Source organism: Rhipicephalus sanguineus, chromosome 6 (assembly GCF_013339695.2).
Source record: "Rhipicephalus sanguineus isolate Rsan-2018 chromosome 6, BIME_Rsan_1.4, whole genome shotgun sequence".
NCBI lineage: Eukaryota > Metazoa > Arthropoda > Arachnida > Ixodida > Ixodidae > Rhipicephalus > Rhipicephalus sanguineus.
Window position 1 is genome coordinate 133,987,316 of NC_051181.1, and position 21,455 is coordinate 134,008,770.

General features: G+C 49.0%; 1 protein-coding gene across 18 annotated transcripts in view; it reads right to left on the reverse strand.

The window, feature by feature from the left end:
- The window catches only part of LOC119396471 (plasma membrane calcium-transporting ATPase 2), a 332,288-nt gene that overhangs the window by 133,847 nt on the left and 176,986 nt on the right, over positions 1 to 21,455 (reverse strand). The window contains exon 1 of one of the 18 annotated variants that reach the window (XM_037663696.2): positions 10,453 to 10,674. The exons of the other annotated variants lie outside the window; for them this stretch is intronic. The gene's annotated coding sequence lies outside the window, so the exon portion shown is untranslated. Of the gene's footprint in view, positions 1 to 10,452; positions 10,675 to 21,455 lie in introns of those variants that run through there. 18 annotated transcript variants of the gene reach the window in all.

The window sequence follows — 21,455 nt, forward strand, 5'->3', positions numbered from 1 at the left end:
AGCGGCCCGGGCGCAAAAGCTCGCTCGTTTTCACGAGAGAGAGAAAGAGAGAACTCGTGCATTCTGGCTTTGTCTTTCACATACCAGCGAAAGCTACACAGACGAAAGCCGGACTCGGGGGCGATGCGGTCTGCGAGCTCATGTTCTTCGGCAATGAGAGATGTCTGCGATTGGAAGGCAAAACTCCACGGTGAAATGCATGTACCTAAACGAATGCGCCTTCAGAAGTATTGACAGTCGACCTAGTTGGTCATGCGTTGTAACTATGGTAGTTTAGCGCGAGTTAAACCATGGCGCACCCGCCACGGTGGTCTAGTGGCTATGGTGCTCGACTGCTGACCCGAAGGTCGCGGGATCGAATCCCGGCCGTGGCGGCCGCATTTCGATGGAGGCGGTGTGCTTGAGGCCCGTGTACTTACATTTAGAGGTGCACGTTAAAGAACACCAGATGGTCAATATTTTCGGAGCCCTCCACTACGGCGTCCCTCGTAATCATATCGCGGCTTTCAAGCGTAAAACTCCAACCATTATTATTATTATTATTATTAAACCATGGCGCCACACAACGTCAACAAGGTAATGAGTGAGTGGTTTCTTTCCATCCAGTCTAAGTTCTTCATCATCACCAGCCACGGCATCAACTAAGTGTACAGCAACGTAGGTGCGCGTCTTGCATTACAGAGGCGTAGTGTTACTTCGCTACTTCGCAAAATGATGATTATGTCGTTGTGGGTACCTCGCAAGCATAGTAGTTGCCCTAACAGAGTTTACAACGGGCTCTATGAAGGCCCCTCTTCCAGCTTACGTTGTGATTAGTGCAGCGTGTTCCGCTCAGGCCTGGTGTTTTTTATACTCGTATAATGCACTCTACATGAATCCCTACTCAATTCCCTCAATAATCCAATCTTTTCCAGCTCACGTGGCTTCGTTCTATAGCCACTACATTTATCAACGGTTCAAAGCTCTTCCTTCAAAGATCATCGTGCGCCACTAAAACACACTAATCAATTAAACATGAAGCTTCAAGTTCACGAGCTGTGTGTGGAGATGATGTAAATTTCAGTCAGTTAGGTACAAAGAATCTGCCTTTTTTTTTCGAACCTGCAAATATATAATTTTGTCTGGGACATCAACAGTCGGAATCCACACACCTGCGCAACAACCTACACTACAGCCTGAAATCGACTGATCAGACAAGAGCTTAACAACTCACTCCTGGAAGTGAACACCGATGCGTAGGCCACGAATTCTTCGCCACAACATCCACGCGCGACCGGGAACGAGATCTCGTTTTTCTTCAGTATCCAACGAGCATGAACGGAGTAAAACTGAGCCTCACTACGCGCGTGTGTCACTTTTTCTATGAATGACACAGGCTACAGGCTACAGCGAGCGCTGCAGGGAGACTGTGACGATTTGCTTACGTTGCGCTTACGTCACGCTCGACGTCGTCCTACGACTACTACGTCATCACTCAAGTCCCCACGTGTGCTGACGCTCGCGCACATGGCTGCGCCCTCTCAGCTCCCGTTGTACTTCTAATAACCGCCTTGCTATCTCTATGGACGTCGTTGTGTCATTAGCGCCATACAATATTGGGCCTAATAAAAGGAGAAACAATCTCCGTATTATACAACGATGAGGGTATGATGGAAGTGCCACCTCGTAAAGCATGAAGGTAACTGCGACGTTTGGCCGCAAATGCGGGTAGACAGACCACGCCGTTCTTAACCGAAACAATCAGTACGGCCTTTCTAATGTTACGTGTACGTATACAAGGTTGAAATAGTTGAAAAGAAAAAGCCGCAGGACCCTTCCCTAACTCGCTGCAGGACTACGTCAATGCTACCTCATGACCTTCTATAAACGTACCGTCTGACGTCGAAAGCGAAAGGAAGACAAAATGCATTGTAGACCTGCCGTTCCGTGTCAGGCGTAAGCCACGCACTGTGCGAGCTGTAGCTTTGTAGACCTCTACGACGTCACGCGCGGAAGTGCGGGGTACGGTGAGAATCATTTGTTTGTAACCTCGACAGGGCGTCTCCCGCGCGTGCATAGCTTCCCGAGCTGCGCAGACCAAAGCCAAGTGCACGCGCGCATAGTTAAATATAGAAGACACGCAGTACACGCGCACGCGGAATCTGTTATCCCGGACCAAAACAGCTGCGTTATTTTCCTGGGGGGGAATAAGTACAATAGCAAACGCATCAAAGAACGACCAGAACAAAAAGTGAAAAAGTTCCGCGTTCTTCTCACAAGTAAACGAACGAACGCACAGCGTACCGTATTTGACAGCCTGAATAATACACGGTTTGTTGTTAGAGTTTAAATTAATACTGAATTAAAATAATGAAGCGAGGTTATGTCGATAAAGAGCACACGTATACCCTTGTGACCACCGGTACATAATCACAATACGCCATATTTCCTTCGACAATGTTCAATGATAACTGAGAAACAACTACGTGAGACATTCATAGCCTGGGTGAAGAAGGATGGATGCCTGTAGAAGTGCATGGAGGAGTTTAGCCTTTTCATTAAGGCGAAAGCCTTCGATGCCTCATTAAACGCGGAAAATGACCGTTGACGTCAACACGTCACCATTCTTCGTGATCTGCGACGCAATGATGACGTCATATGGTACGTCATCACGTCGTAATCTCCGATCACATCACTTCTTGCATCTAAAGCTTTCGCCCTAATAACTCGTGTTCCTCGTTCACGTTCGCGTGACGTCTCTTCTAAACAATATACATAAACTGTCGTGTGTCTCTAGCCTTGAGTTTCGTCATGACACGAGCGGTTCCAAACACAGCGTTGAACTGCGTTGATGCATGCTCGTGCGGGAAGGGGTTGGGGGGTGGGGAAGAGGTGGCGTAGTCTGTACGCGAGGGGCTCCTCAACCCTGCTCTGAGGTGTATTTAGTCCGTGCTGCGGCGGCGCTTACCGAACGCGACAAAACCGTCGGTGTTAACGAGGCGATCTGTCGCGAAAGTCAGCCGAGGCCCCAAGCCCCTTCTCGTCCGCGAAGACCGCGCGCCGAAATTCGCTCGCGTGCAACGCGCTTATCTCTGCGGAAACATCTGCCCGCGTTTAATGCGCGCCGCCGTTTCGTACAGGACTTGTTTCGCGTTGCTTGTGGCGTCTGCAGGCGCGGCCAGCAGATCGCGCCGACACTTCTCACCTCACTCCGCGCGCGAACTCGTCGCGCTGTTTAATGTTGCGTGGCCCATACCAGCTTTAGCAGCGTCCTTCCATAGCCCTCCCCTGCCTCCTTATCCTCTTACAGACTCCTTCTTCGCTTCCTCTCCCCTCGCCAGCAACGCACGCCTTCGCAATTCCGCCTCCTTCTAAGTACAGCCCTGCGGCACGCGACGTCTGTCGGCGACAGTATCGATTACACATACGTTGCAGGTTCCCAATACCGCACGCACCAGGATCTATAGTATGTTACTCAGCATTGCGCGCTTTCGGATATCGTTTCGCGCTTCCGCCTCGTTCACGTAAACAACGTCCATTCTTTCTTTCATATTTTGTTTTTCCGTATTTCGTAGCCGACGTCGTTACGGCGCGGTGAGACGTCGTCGCCTATAAACGGGCCCTTGTTTCTGAAAATAATGAACTTAAGACTTCATTTCCTTGCATATCAATTACATGCCGGCGGTGATTTCCTTTAGGAAAGCCTTGCTCACGTGTATGACGTTAATCGCTGTGGTCTCTTAGCGTTATCACGCTATCATACCACTCTCATTATTACCACTCTTCTCCTTGCTCGTATTTTAGCGAACTTTGTTATATTTGCATTGTTTTCGCGGTCGTGCTCTGCACTTCACTCTATGGCGTCACAAGGCAGTAGGGGGACCCATTATCTCAAAGAGAAACAACGGTCGACAACGACGAAGTGATAAATGGACAAGCTACAGAGCGGGTATGTGCCATATTGACAAACAAACAAACAAACAAACAAACAAACAAACAAACAAACAAACAAACAAACAAACAAACAAACAGGTTCCAGTGAGACATCCGCCATTGCTTCTTCACGTAAATATATGTAAACATACGTTTGTCTCGTAACATTATTGGTGGAGGCGCTGAGACCGTATATATATACGAACCATAGACTACGACGCGCGGTATTTTATGCAGAAATGCCGCGGCGCGTCACGGACACTCTCCAAATGAGAGCGCGTTTTAACTTATCCCAGCTGCGCATGCACCTCTTACATCATTGAAAGCATACGGAAAGCTTGCAAGTGGCGTTGACGGCAGCGGCAGCGACAGGGCCGAAGTAAAGCTTTTTTAGCTAGTATTGTTAATGATAAAAGTACGCAGGGCCAGATGGAAGCGTCACATTATTAGGTTCTACAACGATTCTAACGGTCCTACAAGAAGAACGAGACGACAGGACTGATGTCGACATTACTCTCTGTTCAATTTAAGTGCTGCGAGAACACTGTATCGGTTCGCTATTGTTCTATTAGTCTATTTATCAATTAGTACTGGTAGCTGCAGCCCAAATACATCGAAGGTCCTATCAGGCTTTCTTCGCGGCTGCCTGCTCGTGAAGTGAGTATGTCGACAGGCGCTCCCTACGAACCAATATCCTGTGGGAAACCGAATCGAAAAATATCTTACGATTGCTTTCTTTTTCTTTTCGAAATGATATTAGGGCTACTCTTTCTCACTTCGGTGAAATGAGAATGGTAAGTGAATCGTTCGTTAATTACAGTTAGTCAATATCCACCTTTACTGATACTATGTTTACAGTTACGATTCGTAGGCGTCAATTGTTACTATCTATCTATCTATCTATCTATCTATCTATCTATCTATCTATCTATCTATCTATCTATCTATCTATCTATCTATCTATCTATCTATCTATCTATCTATCTATCTATCTATCTATCTATCTATCTATCTATCTATCTATCTATCTATCTATCATCTATCTATCTATCTATCTATCTATCTATCTATCTATCTATCTATCCTTCTCTCTCTCTCTCTTCTCTCTCTCTCTCTCTCTCTCTCTCTCTTCTCTCTCTCTCTCTCTCTCTCTCTCTCTCTCTCTCTCTCCCCCTCCCTCCCTCCCTTCCTCCCTTACCTCTCTGTGAAGAAGCCGTTCATTAGCAAATAAGACTGCCACTCTTCAAACAAACCAGTCAACCAGTCCTCACAAAGCCACAGTGTTTGCCTTCTCCACGCAGGCACCGCAATACCAACAACTGACCCATGCAGGTATACAAGAAAAAGAAAAGGAAATTCTGGAGAATAAAGAAAGATGGTCCCGGATGGGAGGAGCCACAGGCAAGAGAACAGGAGCGATTGTTTGCCATTCCAGGGGAGACGGCGCTGCCCTCCGAGCTCGTAATTAGAAAAAGGTTTTGTCATTACGTCCTCGACACGAGAGCACGGGACGGGAGCGTGCGAAACGCGTGCGAGTACATAAGGAACGCGTCCTTGGAGGAGGCGGCAGCGGAAAAGGATTCGCGTCCGCTGTCCCAATATCCCTCTCCGGCCTCGACGCGTCTCGCGACCACCCGGGGCTCAGACCGCGAGTCGGGGAGGTCACGACGTCGGTCCGAGAATGCACACAAAGGACCCTCCCTCGACGCCTGAGCACACACAGCTTCACAGCTAAGGAAGTCAAGGATAACGAAAAGACAAAAATAGAATAAAATAAATGAATACAAGGAACGGCGAGCCACGCAGGCGGGAGTTGGCACTGGCGCCGCTCGCGACTTCAAAACCATGTGCCGTTGCTCAGAATGGTTTCCGGCTAGTTTTCTGTTAGTTTAGTAAGCTTCTGTTTTCACGGCCGAGACTTCCAGTCCAACTTTTTTATCCCGTTTTTCTCACGATTTCGCGCTGTTCGATACGATTTAAAGTGTCAAACTACCAACTTGGCAAACTTTTCAATGTTCTTTTTTTTTTTATTGCATCCAAAACTTTGAATGCAATAAGTGCCTTCTGAAACTGCCTTCTGAAAAAAGGAAATCCCAACTACAATGATACACTTATCGTCTAGGCTGTTCAGATAATCATTGTCATTTACTGATCGATCGATTAGCGTACTGCTTGATTGATTCTCTGATCTGCTGAATATCCAGGGAGCTCAGACGTAGGACTCAAGGTCATTCCCATAACCCAACTCGCGTTCGTAAGCGGGACGCGAAATCGGTAAGTAAGTACATCCGCTGTGCGATACAAGAATCCGCATACACCGTCATGCGTGGTCTCTCGGCAAACAAACAAACAAGACAAACAACACCGGTGATCAAAATGTGGTTAGTTCAGCAAGTGTCAGTGACTTCCGCGAACCTTGTGACGTCGGGAAATCTCCACGACAACGTTATTTCTGGTACAGTAGCGACGACACAGCGCGTAATACGTATATAACGCAATTGCGGCAGAAGGGAATGCTCATTTTCCGCAGATTTATATAATCGCTCTATAGCTGCTGCCCCTCGAGTTCGCCATATAAAAAGAATCGCACGTTCGTGTATATACGTGTGTGAAATACGATACTGAGCTGCACGCATTCTGCTCACGTGACATTTGTCCGCTGTATCTTAATACGACTTCCCTGTACGCGAAGAAATACTAATAAAGAAAAATCAAACGGTTCTACACGCATTTGCTAAAAACGACTCGAAGGCGAAAGCCACTTTCTTTTTCTCAGTCGATTGTATTGATGCACCCCCCGTCAGCTTTCTGCACCCAACGTGGTTTTGCACTGCCTCCGGGATTGGGGGCATTGGAAGTTTTCTGCGCTTCACGTAGTTTTCCAGTGACTCCGTGATCGGCGCACCTTTGACCAAAAGACGATGTCATGCGATGACGTCATCATGTGACTTCACGTCATGATGACGTCATATGGTGACGTCGCCACGTTATGACGATTTCTTGCATCCCTCGTGGTGACGCCGACGGTAACCTTCTGCGCTTGATGAGGAATCTAAGGCTTTCGGCTTGATAAGATCCACGCCACGGTGAAAATGTCGAAGGGTCATACGGTCCGGCGTGTGTGCTGGTTGTTTGCACACACTGCGATGAACAGCCTTCGGCCCGACCATTTCTAGGGGAAATTTTAAAATAACGAAACAAATGAAAGGCGACAGCCAGACCAGACCACTGCATGTTATACGCCAGCTGACGCGAGCGGCCTAAGCCGACGTGGTCCCTTCCAACTCTAGAAAGGTTGGCCTCTTCGCCGCGGCACTGCGACAAAACGCGACCGATGCCTGAAATAAGCTAAGGCATTCGCCCGTGCACACACGCACACACACACGTACGCACGAACACTCACACGCGCGCATAGTCGCACCCGCACGAACAAACACGCACGCACGCGAGAGGTGACCCCGTGGCCTTCCAGAGATTTTCGCTGCCGCCGCTCCAAAGCCGGCTCCGTGGCGGCCGTACGCGCGCGCGTTGTTTGCGCAGGCAAATTGGAAGCTGGGATTTGTCCACGGCGTCCCCGTTCGCAAAAACTGTTGCTTCACATCACCTCCCACTCCAGCGCCACCCATAAATCCTCCGTTGTTTCTTTCTCTCTTTCACTATATATATTCTTGCTTGTTTTAAGGTTTACAACGCAATCACCTATCGATTTCCGTCTCTCGTAAAGGTGACTGGGACAACGGAGGTGTTTTTTATTTTTTAAGGCGAAAGCCTTAGATGCTTCATCAAACGCGAAAATGAACCGTCGGCGGCGTCAACACGAGCGAGGCAAAAATCATCATCACGTGATCGCGTCACCATATGACGTCACAGATCCCCGAAATTTGTGACGTCATCATGACGTCACTATGGCGTCACCACATGAGATCGTCGCTTGGTCAAGGGTAGGCCTATATGAAGGCAGTGCAAAGCAAGGTAAGGCGCAGAAAGCTTTCGGAGAGGGTCGAGCGAGGATCGATACATCGAAGAGGAAGGAAAAGAAGATGGCTTTCGCCTTCCAGTCGTCTTAGGCGAAAGCATAAGAAGCCCTGTGAGTTTTTAGTTTACGAGTAGCGGATTGCGGCCGTGTGCGCTTGTGCGCATGCTCTAGCGGAGTACCCTATGACTCCGAATATCGTGCCGGACGTTATGTTTAAACAGAAAAGCGTTGTAGTTGCTTGTTGGTTGGGTTGGTTCGTTGGCGTATCGGGTTTAACGCCCCAGGCGACTAAGGCTATGAGCGACACCGTATGTGGAGAGTTCCGGATAAATTCAACCACCTGGGGTTCTTTAACGTACACTGAAATTGCACAGTACAGGGCCCCTCCTGGCATTTCGCCTCCGTCGAAGTGCGACCGCCGCAGGTGGGATTGAACCCACGTCTTTCGGGTCCGCAGCCGAGCACCTTTTATGTCGTTGGGATGCACTCGCGCACGGAGGACTATAAACAGCAACAACAACATCAAGAAAGGTGATCTACAGGAAATTATCGCCATCATCAGAGTTAGTGTCGACAAAGTATGACTAGTCGCCGATAGTGAGTATAAGCTATTAAGAAAAAATAAACAAATGAACTAAATGACGTGTCTGCTTGCAAGTTACCGTGGTTTCTGGTTAGCCAGCGATTTCCACCGTGGCAGGCCTTGTAAAACATGCAGTGAGAAACTAAGACCGATAGAGTCCCACAGAAAACTTATTGGATACTGTGCCTTCGCACTGATTTTTTTTTTTTTCACTCGCTATCGCGTAACCACCATTTATAACACGTCAAAATGTGCGGTTCTATATGACGACAGCGTGCACTGGACATCTATACGCAGTTAAGAATTTAATTGTCTATATCACAAGCCTAGACGGTGTTAAAAAAAAACAAGAAATCAACGTGGTTAATCGACAAATACATTACCTCAAATAGATCAACTACGTACAGGCGTACTAACCTTTGAAAACAGGCAATAGAAAGCGGTGAGCAGACAGTGTCTAGACATAATTTATCAATACCTGAAGCGCTTCTATAAAGCCAAAAATAAATAACGTTTACCGACAGACGTCGACGAAAGCAGGAGAATAGTGAATAGCTTCTAGTTACAGTCAAACAGCTCTTTGAATTCGTGCCCTGACTGTGAGGTCGATCCCACTATTGCCTTCTATTCCACTGCACGCATTTATTGCAAAGCCAGCCAGTTGAAGTCACCTTTACTTTCTGTGGAGATACACCTTACAAAAGGTCGTAGAATTAAAAAAAAAGGGGGGTCTGCTGTCTTTAGGTGGGGTTTTATAAACATTTTGCTGAGACGCAACGGAATGTCATGCACGACATTTTCGACAAAAGAAAACAATGTTCAATGCAAGAAAAAAAAAATGTGTTACGCTTTCACTCTCACCCATTGTCCCAGTTACGCAACAAGGCATTTTTTTCACGCTGCATAGTTCCGTGCAGAAACCATACGTACGGCATCGCAAAAGGTCGTCGTATGTGTAAAAGGGACGACGTCACTCCGAAAAAAAAAAGGTTGGTGACGTCGACCTAAGAAAAGGTTACGCGCTACGAATTGCTACGCGCCAGTTGGCGCGTAGCCGCATTTCTCGGAAGAGACGACGACATAAACTTGTACGTCAACAAACTAACACAAGAATTAAAAAAAAAGAAACGCACTCTGCTCTTAACCTACGCTATTGTCTTGTACTATAGTCTAGCTCGTCCGTAAAAAATAAAAGGCTTAGACAAAGTGTTCGTGCTCGAATGTCAGAAGCTTCCAGCCACAGTCGCGGTAGGAACGAAAACACAATCACCATTTGTCTTGTCTTGTCTTGTCGCCTAGATCTTGGCTCCTACCCACAAGGGGGATTGGCCACACTGTACTTTATAATGTAAATGATTTACACAAGGCTTGCTAAAAAATAATAAAAAAAAAGAGATTTGTGCCTAACATCAACCTTTAAACTTTTCCTTCTTTCTTCGCTGTTCGGTTCGTTGAAATGAGATGATTCACAATTTTTTACGTCGCCATTAGTATCTCTCCACCATTAAAACCCCTCAAGCCATTAATACCTCCTTCGAAATTCGGTTTGTTGATTCGACTGTTCAATCGCATTGTATTCTTCTTTGTCGGCATGAAATACGTTTGTATTTTTGCATTTATCTCCTAAGAATTAAGATCCTTTTTTTCATGATACATCCAGCAACCTGATTATTGGCCTATCCTCATCAGTGTCATGGTGGTACTTAGAAGCGCAAGAAAACAAAACACAGGACGAGGGTTCGACCTCTCTTGTTACCCTTGCGTTTTTTTGCACTCAGAGTACTATCATGGAACCTTACAAACTCGTCCGAGTATCTGTCCTTTAAACCTCCTCAGTGAACACATGCTACAGTTGAGAATTATCGAGCACATGCTACAGTTGAGAATTATCGTCATCACAGTCACGATCATCGCAAGAAAACGCGATTTCACGGTCGCATCCCAGCACTCGTGGCTGCGGTGGGCCACAACCGCGGCTCACCTTGGCTCCGTCTCCTTCTGACCCGCCATGGACGACGCTGAAGATTCACGCCGGCAGGATGGCTAGGCCCGCCGCACGCATTGTCGTAACGTACCCTAAGCGTACAGGAGATTCACGGCTACTACTGCAGCCGCCGTTGTTCGCACCGCACCACTTGTTCTTCGAGGGGTCACAGTATCCGGTTTTACGGAGGAACAGATCACGGTGCGCGTAAGTTATCCGTCTTCTCCGAAAGACAATCCCGGGAGAGACGCGGCAAGGACCACGAAGCAGAGCTCGACGATTGCGAAGACGAAGAAGAAGGATAAGACAACGAAGAAGTATCCGAGCGAAACGGAGAACAAAAAAAGAGGCGTCTTGCAGCACGAGACCAGTCCGAGAAGAAAACGCCGCCGCGAAGGCGACGGTGCAGGCGCGCGGGCCCCGGGTTTAGTACGGACAACAGAGGGCGCCAATGAGTAGCGGCGGCCGCGGCTGCAAGGAGAGCGTCCAGAAATGTCTGGCTCAGAGCAAAGGGCGAGAGAGAGCCGGGACGCAGCCTCACGGGCAATGCCGCTGTTGGATGAGGAGGAAGATGATGAGGAAGAGAGGATTGAGCTCGTCGTCTTCTCCTTTGAGACACTCCTCCTTCACCCCCGGACTATGCACGCGGAGAGATGGAGGAAGCCGGAGAGTACGCGATGCAAAAGGCAACCACTGGAAAAGAACAGAAGAACCCCGTCGGGGCTGGCCCGGCGGAGAAGAAGGAAAAGGAAAGAGGGGGGGGGGGGGGCGAAGACAAGGTTAGTAATAAGCAAACTCGAAGGAGAAGGGTGAGAGATAGACCTGCGAAGGGCGCTGCGGAAGAAGGCTTTCGGAAAGGTGCCGGCGAGGAGGAGGGTTGGAGAGCGCGAGGTGGCGTATGCGTGGTAAGAGGGCACAACGCGGGGGGATATGAGAAAAGCCCCGTCGCGACAGCATGTTGCGCGAACCGCGGGTAGCGTGCCAAGTTTAAAAAGCACATGCGCCGAGAAGGCGAGACAAGCACCACCGCCAGCGTTGGGGCAACGAGCGAGCCATTAGCCGCGGTGGCCGAGGGTATTGCAGGCGTGGTGGCGGCTCACCTGCTTGCAGCCTCGGCTTCGCGAGGCTCTCATGATGGGAGACCGACCCGGGTAACCCTTCTGGCGCAGTGGTGCAGACGATAGGGGATGCGAAGACGCTCTAAGCGGAAGATGCACGGCGTAAACGACGCCGACAAGGCGCAAGCCTGGAACGTCCGAGAGTCGGTGAGGAGAAGCAGAGGTCGGAGAGGACGCGGCTTGGAATTGGTGAGAGCTAAACGGCGGCGCACGCAGTCAGCGGATGAGTGATGGAAAACAATGAACCTTTCGCCATGTTCGCTCCAGTCAAGTGGCGCTAAAGGTGCCAAATGAGACCTTGTGCAACGCCGTTTGGTGGGCGCCCTCCTCATGCTAATGTGCAGGCTGGAGGGTGACGTCTCCCTCCGATGGTGGTATAATTGGCGCGCGGTGTGCAGCGAGGTACGACGTGACGTGATTCGCGAAGCGACCTCGACTACTGAACTGCTCCTAGACGTAGTCGTAGTAAGAAAGGAACGCACGCCCCGTCCCCTCGGGGTATAAAGTGATAACTCTTCACGCGTGCGCTAATTGCGCGCGCTATAGCGATGTTCTCGACGATAAGATGGAATAGGTGTTCGTCCTGAGTGCATACACCTCGAGACCTGCCTTACAGCCACCTTACAAAGCTCTTTGTTCGTGCGAATAACGGATGAACAGTCAGGTTCAGTGTCAAATGCAGTGAACCAGGTGACCCCACGTCATCGCGTTCATAGTTCAGTGCCCGACTGCGTTGCTATTTTTAGTCCTTCAATGCGCCGTGTCACCCATAGAAAGTGTCACCGTATCATTTCTTTTTAGAATGAACGACGCCTAGTGGCATTCCGTAAAGTTTCGATGGAAAACAAGGCTGCTTGATAAGGCGCAACCAGTACCAAACGACGCGTCCAGAAAACGTCAAATTCGATGCTTCCCCCGGCATCACAACAACGTTCGACTAAAGCGCAGAAAGGCTTGGCTGTTAACCTTAGACTGACACACCTTTTGATTTGTCGCAGCCATCCGATGTCTCAATAAAAACATCGACCTTCGTGTCAGTCACCGCCATGCGCGCACTCTCTTCAGCCAAGTGGCAACATCGCCAACACTAGCGGCGGTTAAAAGAACGCCCTCACGGAGGGGCGGCAGCAAACCGTCTACCTCCTATTCACACAACGCTGGCGCTGCGCGCGCACAAAACAGCACCGGCGTTGGAGCTAAACGGGATAAGGCGGGCCATCCATTTCGCGGGTCTTGCCACGGACACACCACGCGCGCAGAGGGACGAAGGACGCAGTGGCCGGGAACAATTCGTCTGGGAGCACGCCGTCCCATCGGAGAAGACGTGACCGAGGCAGACCGGCCATCCGTCAGCTGGCTGCAGTCCAACCCGCAGGCCTGAGAGCGACGATTAATCTGGTCGCCTGATCTCTCCCTCCCTCTCTGCATTCCCCCTTCAGAGCCAGCTGAAAGTACCTAGGAGGAGAGAAAACTGTTTCTCGCTGCACCGGAAGAGCTTGCCAGAGAGGGCTGCCCGCGGGACAGGAAGTGACGCAAGCGTTCGTCTTTGTCGTTTATCTCGACGTCGGCCACCTCAAGCCTCGTCAGCGCTGATGCCGGTGAGACCAATGAGGCCGAAGGAAGAAGTAGTGTAGAAACATGGCTGTGGTACGAAAAGTGTCCATGGCCTGGCTGCTGCCTTGTCAGCAGGAACGGCGGTGCTTCCGGTGTTTTGTTCTCCCTCGAAGAGACCGAGTATTCGCAGCAAGAGAAAAACGCGACGCGAGACGACATCAGTATTAATTGTTCCTCAGTCGATTAAAGAAGAGATAGGAGACACAAATGGGTCCATCGTGGTAGTTAGATTAAAAGCGGAGTGTCGCGTAGCGCGGCGGATGAGACGGAAATCGTTTGTTCCGGCCACAAACCAGTGGTTGTTCTACAGGTCTGCCTAGTGTCATAGGGTGAAAGGAGTGGAACAAGGCATTTTGATTGAAACGCATCAGTCAACACAAGGAGGGGCAATAGCCTGCCACGGCTAGGGTGCAGTCAACGTTTGGTTCTAAGAAACATTGCGTGCAGTCCCCTCCAGGTCCTCCCAATATATAGCTGCAAAGATTCAATTTACAGTACTTGAAACGCGAAATTTTAAAGCTACGTGCTGTGCGTACTCTCGTTTCCAGCGTCTACAGTTCGCGTCATATTGGCGTAATTCTGACTGGAACATTTACATCAGAGCCAACATTACCTTTAGCGGCCAGATTTGATGCGATGACGTCATTATCACGAGCACTCGTTCATAGCAATGGTTATACTAAAAAAAAATCGCGTTTCAATTTGTGAGTGCTGAACCTCTTGGTTATCCCAAATACTTAATCACAGGCTACAATAAAGAGCGCACTTTCCAAAACTAGCGCACAAAAAGGTTTTCCATCAGTCTGGTTGATAAATTAGCACAAAGAAGGCCCAAGAGGCGGCCTGCCTCGGTAACTTTACACTGGGAACGGCGCGTTAGCTGCTCATAAAGCATGACGCGCGCAAGTTACCATCTTGGCTCGGTCTCCTCCCGACCTGCCATGGACGACGCCGTAGATTCACGCCGGCAGGATGGTCGTTTGGAATGTAGAAATGTCGTTTCGAATGTGGACATTCAGGACACCGAGAAGCTGGTGGAGGTCGATGCCTTCTTCACAAATTCGCGTACTTCGAAGCTGATCAGAGTAACGACCACAAATTTTGCGTTAGTCGGTGGTGTGCGTGTCGCGCGAGCGAGTGCTTGACAGATGTCTGCCTATACCTCCTTTCAGTCCCCTCCCTCCTACATCCGCAGACACACGTGCTTATTTGCGATAAGTCATTGGTTCCGAAATTACACCGGCCTCTCCGTTTACATACCGAGCGGCACGGTCAAGAGAGTCACGAGATGGCCTAGGCACTGCGCATCAATCTTATTTAGGCGAAAGTCTTAAACAACTCATCAACCGCGAAAAATGAGCGTCGGCGTCAACACGGGTGATGCAAAAAATTACCACGCGATGGCGTCACCATATGACGTCACCATAACGTCATATGGCGCCAAAATTTGTTACGTCATCATGACGCCACATGATGACGTGATCACATGACATGGTAGCTTGGTCAAAGGTTGGCCGATCCCGGAGGCACTGCAAAACCACGTGAGGTGCAGACAGCGTCGAATGCCTCCGATCCCAGAGGCAGTGCGAAACCACATTGCATGCAGAAAGCCTTCGGAGGGGGAGAGAAGAGGTTCTTGATGGAAAATGGAAAATAGAAAGGTGGGCGAGTGACACAGTAACTGTCTCTCAGTCGAGGACACCACAACCGCGTCACTTTAGGGGAAGGGGGGTAAAAGGGAAGGAGGAGAAGATGGTGGGAGGAAAGGGAAGGTCACAACAGGTAGAGGGCTGGGGGCAGAGGAAGCGGGGAGATCCGTCGTTGTCGTTGCTGGTCAGGCGCTAAGCACGGCCTAGAGGCGGTCTGCGAGTTGCGCGGCATCAATGTACTCGAGCACCGCGCGTAGGGCACCGCGAACACGGTCCATGGCTCCGGCCGGGTGCAACACATCGTTCATGGTCGCGCAGGGTAACCCTTGCCTCCTGAAGGCGCGCGCGAGGTGCTCCCGTTGCGGAGCCAAACATTGCATGCAGAAAGCCTTCGGAGGGAGAAGAAAAAAAAGATGGCTTTCGACTTCGAGTCGTCTTAGGCAAATGCATAAGCGACCATGTGACTTTTATTTCTAATGTCTCCGCACGCTTAGTCATAGTCCAAATCTGCGTTACTGTCTCGCCAGGGAGTGAGTCTCTTGGACTCCCTTTATTTTCTCCCGCTGACTCAAACATGCTTACCGGCATAACACTTCGACGAAGCCGTGAAGCTGTCGCGCGTCCTGTGAATGGGGCCGCAAAAAAGAAGTGTGCGTCGTCGCACGTTGGTTTGCGGTGTCCGGCGCAATGTTTGTCTAAGCGCACACAGGAAACGAGGTTCCGGGTATCGCATTTTTTTTCTGACAACAAACGTTTGGCACAGGGTTTGGGAGGCATTTGGCCAACTTTTCAGCTCCCTTTCGCTGATGCAAGACCGCGCGTGGGACGTTGGTGGGAGTGGCAGGCGGTGCTCGTCGCAATTCACACCACACACACGCCTTCGTCGAGTAAGACGGCAGGAAGACGTTGACACCGGTCGCAATATGCAAGAGGCGTTAGGAACATGGATTGGGAAGGGGGATGGGGGTTGTGAGCAAATCCGTGCGGATGCGCCGACAGTGAAGAGCGTCCGAACTCGGAACAGTCGCATGGTTGAGACGAGAATAAGCGAGTGACGGGACAAGCTTCTTGAATGAGGCTTCACTTAACCTTCGTGAACGGACGAACATGTATAGCAAGCGCGCGAGCAACTTGAGTTAAATAGCGTGCACCTGAGAACGTTTGCGCTGTTCATTCGCAGCCACTGTCCTTTCATTTTCGATCTCCCCCCCCCCCCCCCCCTCTCTCTCTCATAGAGACAATTGTACATCTCTGGCGATACTCATAGCTATGTCCTTAGAATAACAGAGAGCTGAGCTAATTGGTAAGTATTCATCCTAAATGAATACTTACCATGTCCTGCTATGTCCTGTTATTTCTTTTTATCACACTGTACGTAAGGCATCTTGTTCCTCGTTTTCAGGTTCAGGGGCGTTTGGAAACGCCCCTGAACCCCCCCCCCCCCCCCCCCCCCAAGAAAAAATATTAATCGTAATGGCGTCCCAGCTCCTAAATAAACAAAAAGAAGAAAGAAGAAAGAAAGAAAGAAAGAAAGAAAGAAAGAAAGAAAGAAAGAAAGAAAGAAAGAAAGAAAGAAAGAAAGAAAGAAAGAAAGAAAGAAAGAAAGAAAGAAAGAAAGAAAGAAAGAAAGAAAGAAAGAAAGAAAGAAAGTGAACTATTCTTAATGAGAAATCTCGGTTCACCGCACACGCTCAGCCGCGGGCACTAAAACTAAAGGCTCTTCCAAAAGATACAAGAAACCTGCAATGTTTTCACCGAATTTCCCTTGATTTCTGTTGACGTTCCATTGAGATGCAATAAAAAGCCATACGCGAATTCCGATGCCGTCGGGGTACGTTGTTTCCCCTAAATCATTTATTTATGACATAGTTGTTTATTTACAAAGACCATCACGGGGTGTATGAGACGTGGCATACAATGTCAACAACAACAACATGAATAAAAGATAGCACGGAGGACCGATTTCTTTATAGCGTGAGACAGCTGGACGCCTCTTTGAAGCGAAAGATGTCGGCACATATCGTCTCGACAACAGGGCGACGTGAAAATAAATGCTGACGGGAAAACGCAGCCATCGCTTTCGTCACGCCGTACTCCCGCTGCCTTGTGGCAGTCAAGAAACCCTCTAAAACGATGACCCAGCCTGCAGAAGGTGTTACTAAAGGAAAAACCTAGGGACTTTAGGTGTTACATGCCGCGGCGGTCGTGTTGTTAGAGTGTTCGACTGCTGACCCGAAGGTCGCGGGATCGAATCCCGGCTGCGGCGGCCAACCTTTAGGTGGAAGCGAAATGCTAGAAGCCCGTGTGCTCAGATTTAGGCGCACGTTAAACAATTCCAGGTGGTAAAAATTTCCGGAGCCCTCCACTACGGCGTCCCTCATAATCATATCGTGGTTTTGGCACGTTAAACCCCAACAATTATATAATATGAATGGGGTGAGAAGACGTGATCAAATAATCGCAGGAGGCGCGTTTGTTCGGTAAAACTGTGCACTCCTGGCTTTCGCCCACCCCTTTCAGGCTAGTAAACTGCGTACGTCTTCGCGCCTTCTCAAGGTATAGCCTATCTGCATCCTCCACAACTGCCCATTCAACAGAGAGCATCGCCGGCTTTTCACTGTTTTCGTAGCCACTTTTGTCCGCAACGGACTATACGCAACGAGCTGGCCCCAACACTGCCTCAGCAAGTCGAGTATTCTTATTCTGCGATTGAGGGAAGTGACTGGGGTGCGGCTGTTCTTGCGGGGCACCCCGCGAAAGGCGGAAGCCAAGGAAAACAGTCCGAGTAGAAAGGAAGCTAGGTGTCCGCTTGTTAGGGACGTTATTTCGTCGTCAGGAAGCACCAACTGCATGGTGCAACGCGCCGGTTGTTTTTACCGGCAAAAGAAAAAGAAAATGAGATGCTCCCACAAAAGCGGCGTGTCGTGTCACACAGTGACGCTTTGTTTGCGCGCTCTCTCTCTGGACGGAGTTCAAATCTGAATGGAACAATAACAAACAAACAAAAAAAAAGGTGGAGCCAGAAGCGGAGTCAGGCGATTGCACTTATACGAAACACCAGATGCACACGGAATGACCTGCTACGCGATGCTACGGAAACAAGCTATGAAAGCCACTGTTTGTATTATACTTATAGCGTGAGCAAAATATATGACTGACTATCATCTTGATCACATTTTAACGTGCTGCCAGGAATTTACAAAGACCGAGCAAACGGAAGATACACACGGTGTGATGCACGAACTAACAAATGATTTTATTCCGAGCCTGGAAAGAGTAATGTACAATCTCGAAAAAAAAGTAGGAAAGCGAAAAAAAAAGAGAACATTTGACGCCTGTTGATGGCACTTTTTTCCTTGGAAGCTGATTTACTCCCTTTGAATATCGCCTAGTATTTTTTTTGTTCGCACTTTTTTGCCTCTTATTTGTTTTGTAGCTTTCCTCTTCTCTTTTTCGAGCTTGTATATAAGTCTTTCCACGGTTTGAATAAAATCAGTCGTTAGTTTGCGCATCATCCTGGGTGTGTCTCTTGTTTCTTCGGTCTTTGTCAATTCCTGGCAGTGCGTCACAAGATGAAGTCGTACCAACTAACCCTCATTGTAGCATTATTTTCGTCATCTCTACATATCATCATCCCTTCTACATCTTCCTCATCTGTATATATCATTATCAGCTGTGCGGCTAAACCTTCGCGGTAGTAGTTCAAGCTCGGCTGGAATAGAGTGGTTCCCTATATAAATGCTGGAGGTGCGGGACACACCACGAATTTCAGCGAGCGCGAGCATTCGAGCCCTGGTAAAACCTACGGACATTCATTCGCAGGCAAACTGCTTTCAAAAACGGGATATATTATCTTACGTCTTTGCGCAAATCGTTTAGCGGCCCACACACGCGCGGCCTCAACACCACGCCGACTCTTGCGAAACTTTGTCCAAACGGAATGAGCGCCGGACAGCGTCAAACGTCACTCGCATTCGGACCGTTGAACCACTGCCACGCAATTCTCGCCTCCGCGCCCTCAATGCGTTTGTGTCTCAAACAGAGAGGCGACGTTAAGACGCGTTGGCGCGCGTAGGCCTTTTCCTCCAATGCGGCTCGACCGCACGCTCGCACGCAGTCAACGCAATTCCCTTACCCGCGGGAGCAACGGCTGCGTGACACGGTCGACGTCGTTCTCGACTTGAATACGTGGAAGGCGTGGCGACGACCGAGAGCGAGGTCAGCATCTCTTTCAGCGCGCGGTCGAAAAGCTTTGCACGCATTCAGTGCCCGATGTTGAGCGCCTGACTGAAACTTCCACGTAACGCCGTCGTCTCGTCTACCCCGAAGGAGATCAACGTTAACCTTCATCTACGCTTTCTCCGAAAGCACCGGGAGGTAAGAGGGTGGAAAGAGGTGAGGGCGCTGAAAGGTGTCCTGCGTGCTCTCTCCCTCCCCTTCTTAAACTCCTTCACCTAGTAGCGACGTCACGACCCCGACAACGATGAGGTCGCCGGTTTGCTTGCTGCTGTTGCTTTGCGCTATACCGGGGGGTAGAGTGTTCTTCCATCTTCCTTGTGGAGACAACTGATGCGGGAAAGAGCGAGGCAGACTGCAGACAGGCTGAGAAAGGAGGGAGGGTGACCGCGAGAGTTGGCGGTTATATATAAGCGCTCCGGCGGTTGTTGGGGGGCGTCACGAAGTCGGCATCCACCGCGTTTCTTCGATTATCGCACGATCCTCTTCGTCTCAGCGTTGCGTGGTTTACAACGGGCGTCACTTGTAAATGATAGCATCGCGGTAATGCGAAAGTGCAAGAGGACGGGCTACAATCGAAGGTGACATACGAAGGGCCACGCGGACGGTTTAGGAAGACGAAGCCCAGAATCCGACGCCAGAACACCTATATAATGTGAGAACCACGCAGAACGTAATATTACACCTTTACGTCCGTAATAAATCGCGCAACGCCAGCAAATGCAAAGGCGGTTGATATTACGCCTATGTCAAGACGAAAGCTAAAATGCGTAGTAACAAAGTAGAGAAAACAAGATGTCAGCTTACGTAATATTTACATTCGTTTTCACTCAATCAGGATACCTGAATTTCCAAATAAAGCGATGCAGATGTACGTTTCCTAATATAAGCAGGAACTGTTACAAAACGCACTGTCTACGTTTTATGGCTGTTACGTATCCAACGGACTACAATGTCGTCGTTGTAACGCTGTTATAATTATAAAATATAAAGACCTGTTTCAGGAATGAGTACGCATTTAAATTTCGGCACATTTATTCTCATACGCACCGCGTTTCGTTCAGAACTAACTCACAAAAAGTGCATTTTAGCTTGCCTACGTTTTTACGTTGGCGTCATACCGACGTCACCAGGGTTAAACGTCTAGCTCAGGGGTGAAAACACCGTTCCAGGGAATAAGGCACAATGAAGGAAAGGAGAAATGAACTTAGCCAGGCGCCTATGTATAGCTCGGCCGACCTTTAAGCGCCATATATAGTAAGAGGAAATGGAAAAAAAGGTGACGGAAGAAACGGAATTAGAAGGAATTCGCCAAAGAAAGCTCAGAACGGCAGACAGACGCCGGCGAGCGTATATTGACGCTGTTACGAAACTGAAGGCATAATTCTGCTATTATTAAGCATTGGGACATTATTAGCACGGTAGCAAACAAGAACCGCAAACGCGACAGAATGCAAGCAAGGCCATCGTTAAGTGCGACTTTTTGAAGGGCGAAGATAATCTCCCACGGCACCATGATGAGTAACGAAACAAGAGACTTGGGCGTTTCCGGCCGACGCAATATAATCCTTTCATACATTTCGATAAATAATTTTAATGCGATGCATCTTGTATGAGCAACTAGAGTCAAAGAGTAGTATTCGGGTAACTATTAAAAATAAAACAATTTTCCGAGCTAGAATTAGAGAAATATTGTGCAGTGATGCAGTACAGGACGTACTAAATGTTACACGAAGCCATCAACAAGATGAAACATATGTTATAAAATTACTTGTTTTTAAATGTAGATGCAGCTTCGGGGAAGCCTACGACATCAACCCATATGATAACAGAACTGGTTAATATTGACAAACAGCGTAGTCTAACATTCGTTAAGTGTTGGCCATTTCGGGCTACCCGTTCTTGCAACAATGTAATAAAGTCATCGTAATCAGCCTGACTACGCCCACTGCAAGGCAAAGGCCTCTCCCACGTTTCGCCAATTAACCCGGTCGCTTTCTTGCAATGTAGTAAGTGCTACATATTTACTACAATGCAATACTTCACTGAATTAAATGTTCCACGCAGTATGGCAATTCTGAGCGCAATCCTCCGCAGATTATCTGCTCACATAACGTCGAAGCTATCAACAAACACCCGACATGCATACTGACTCATACGCGGCTCTCTCTATATATCTCTTCTCTGGAAACGTACCTACGTTCTAAACCTTTCTAGATTCCAGAGACAGGTGCGGAATATCGACACGAATGTCGCCGAACTTATAGGGAGGAGCGCGAACGCCTCATCTTCGGTTTCCGCGCGTTTCCCTCGCCGCGCACCGGCGCTTTCCTGTTCGGGCCAGACCCGGCGAAAAAGGCCTCCCCGCCGATCCATTCGCTTG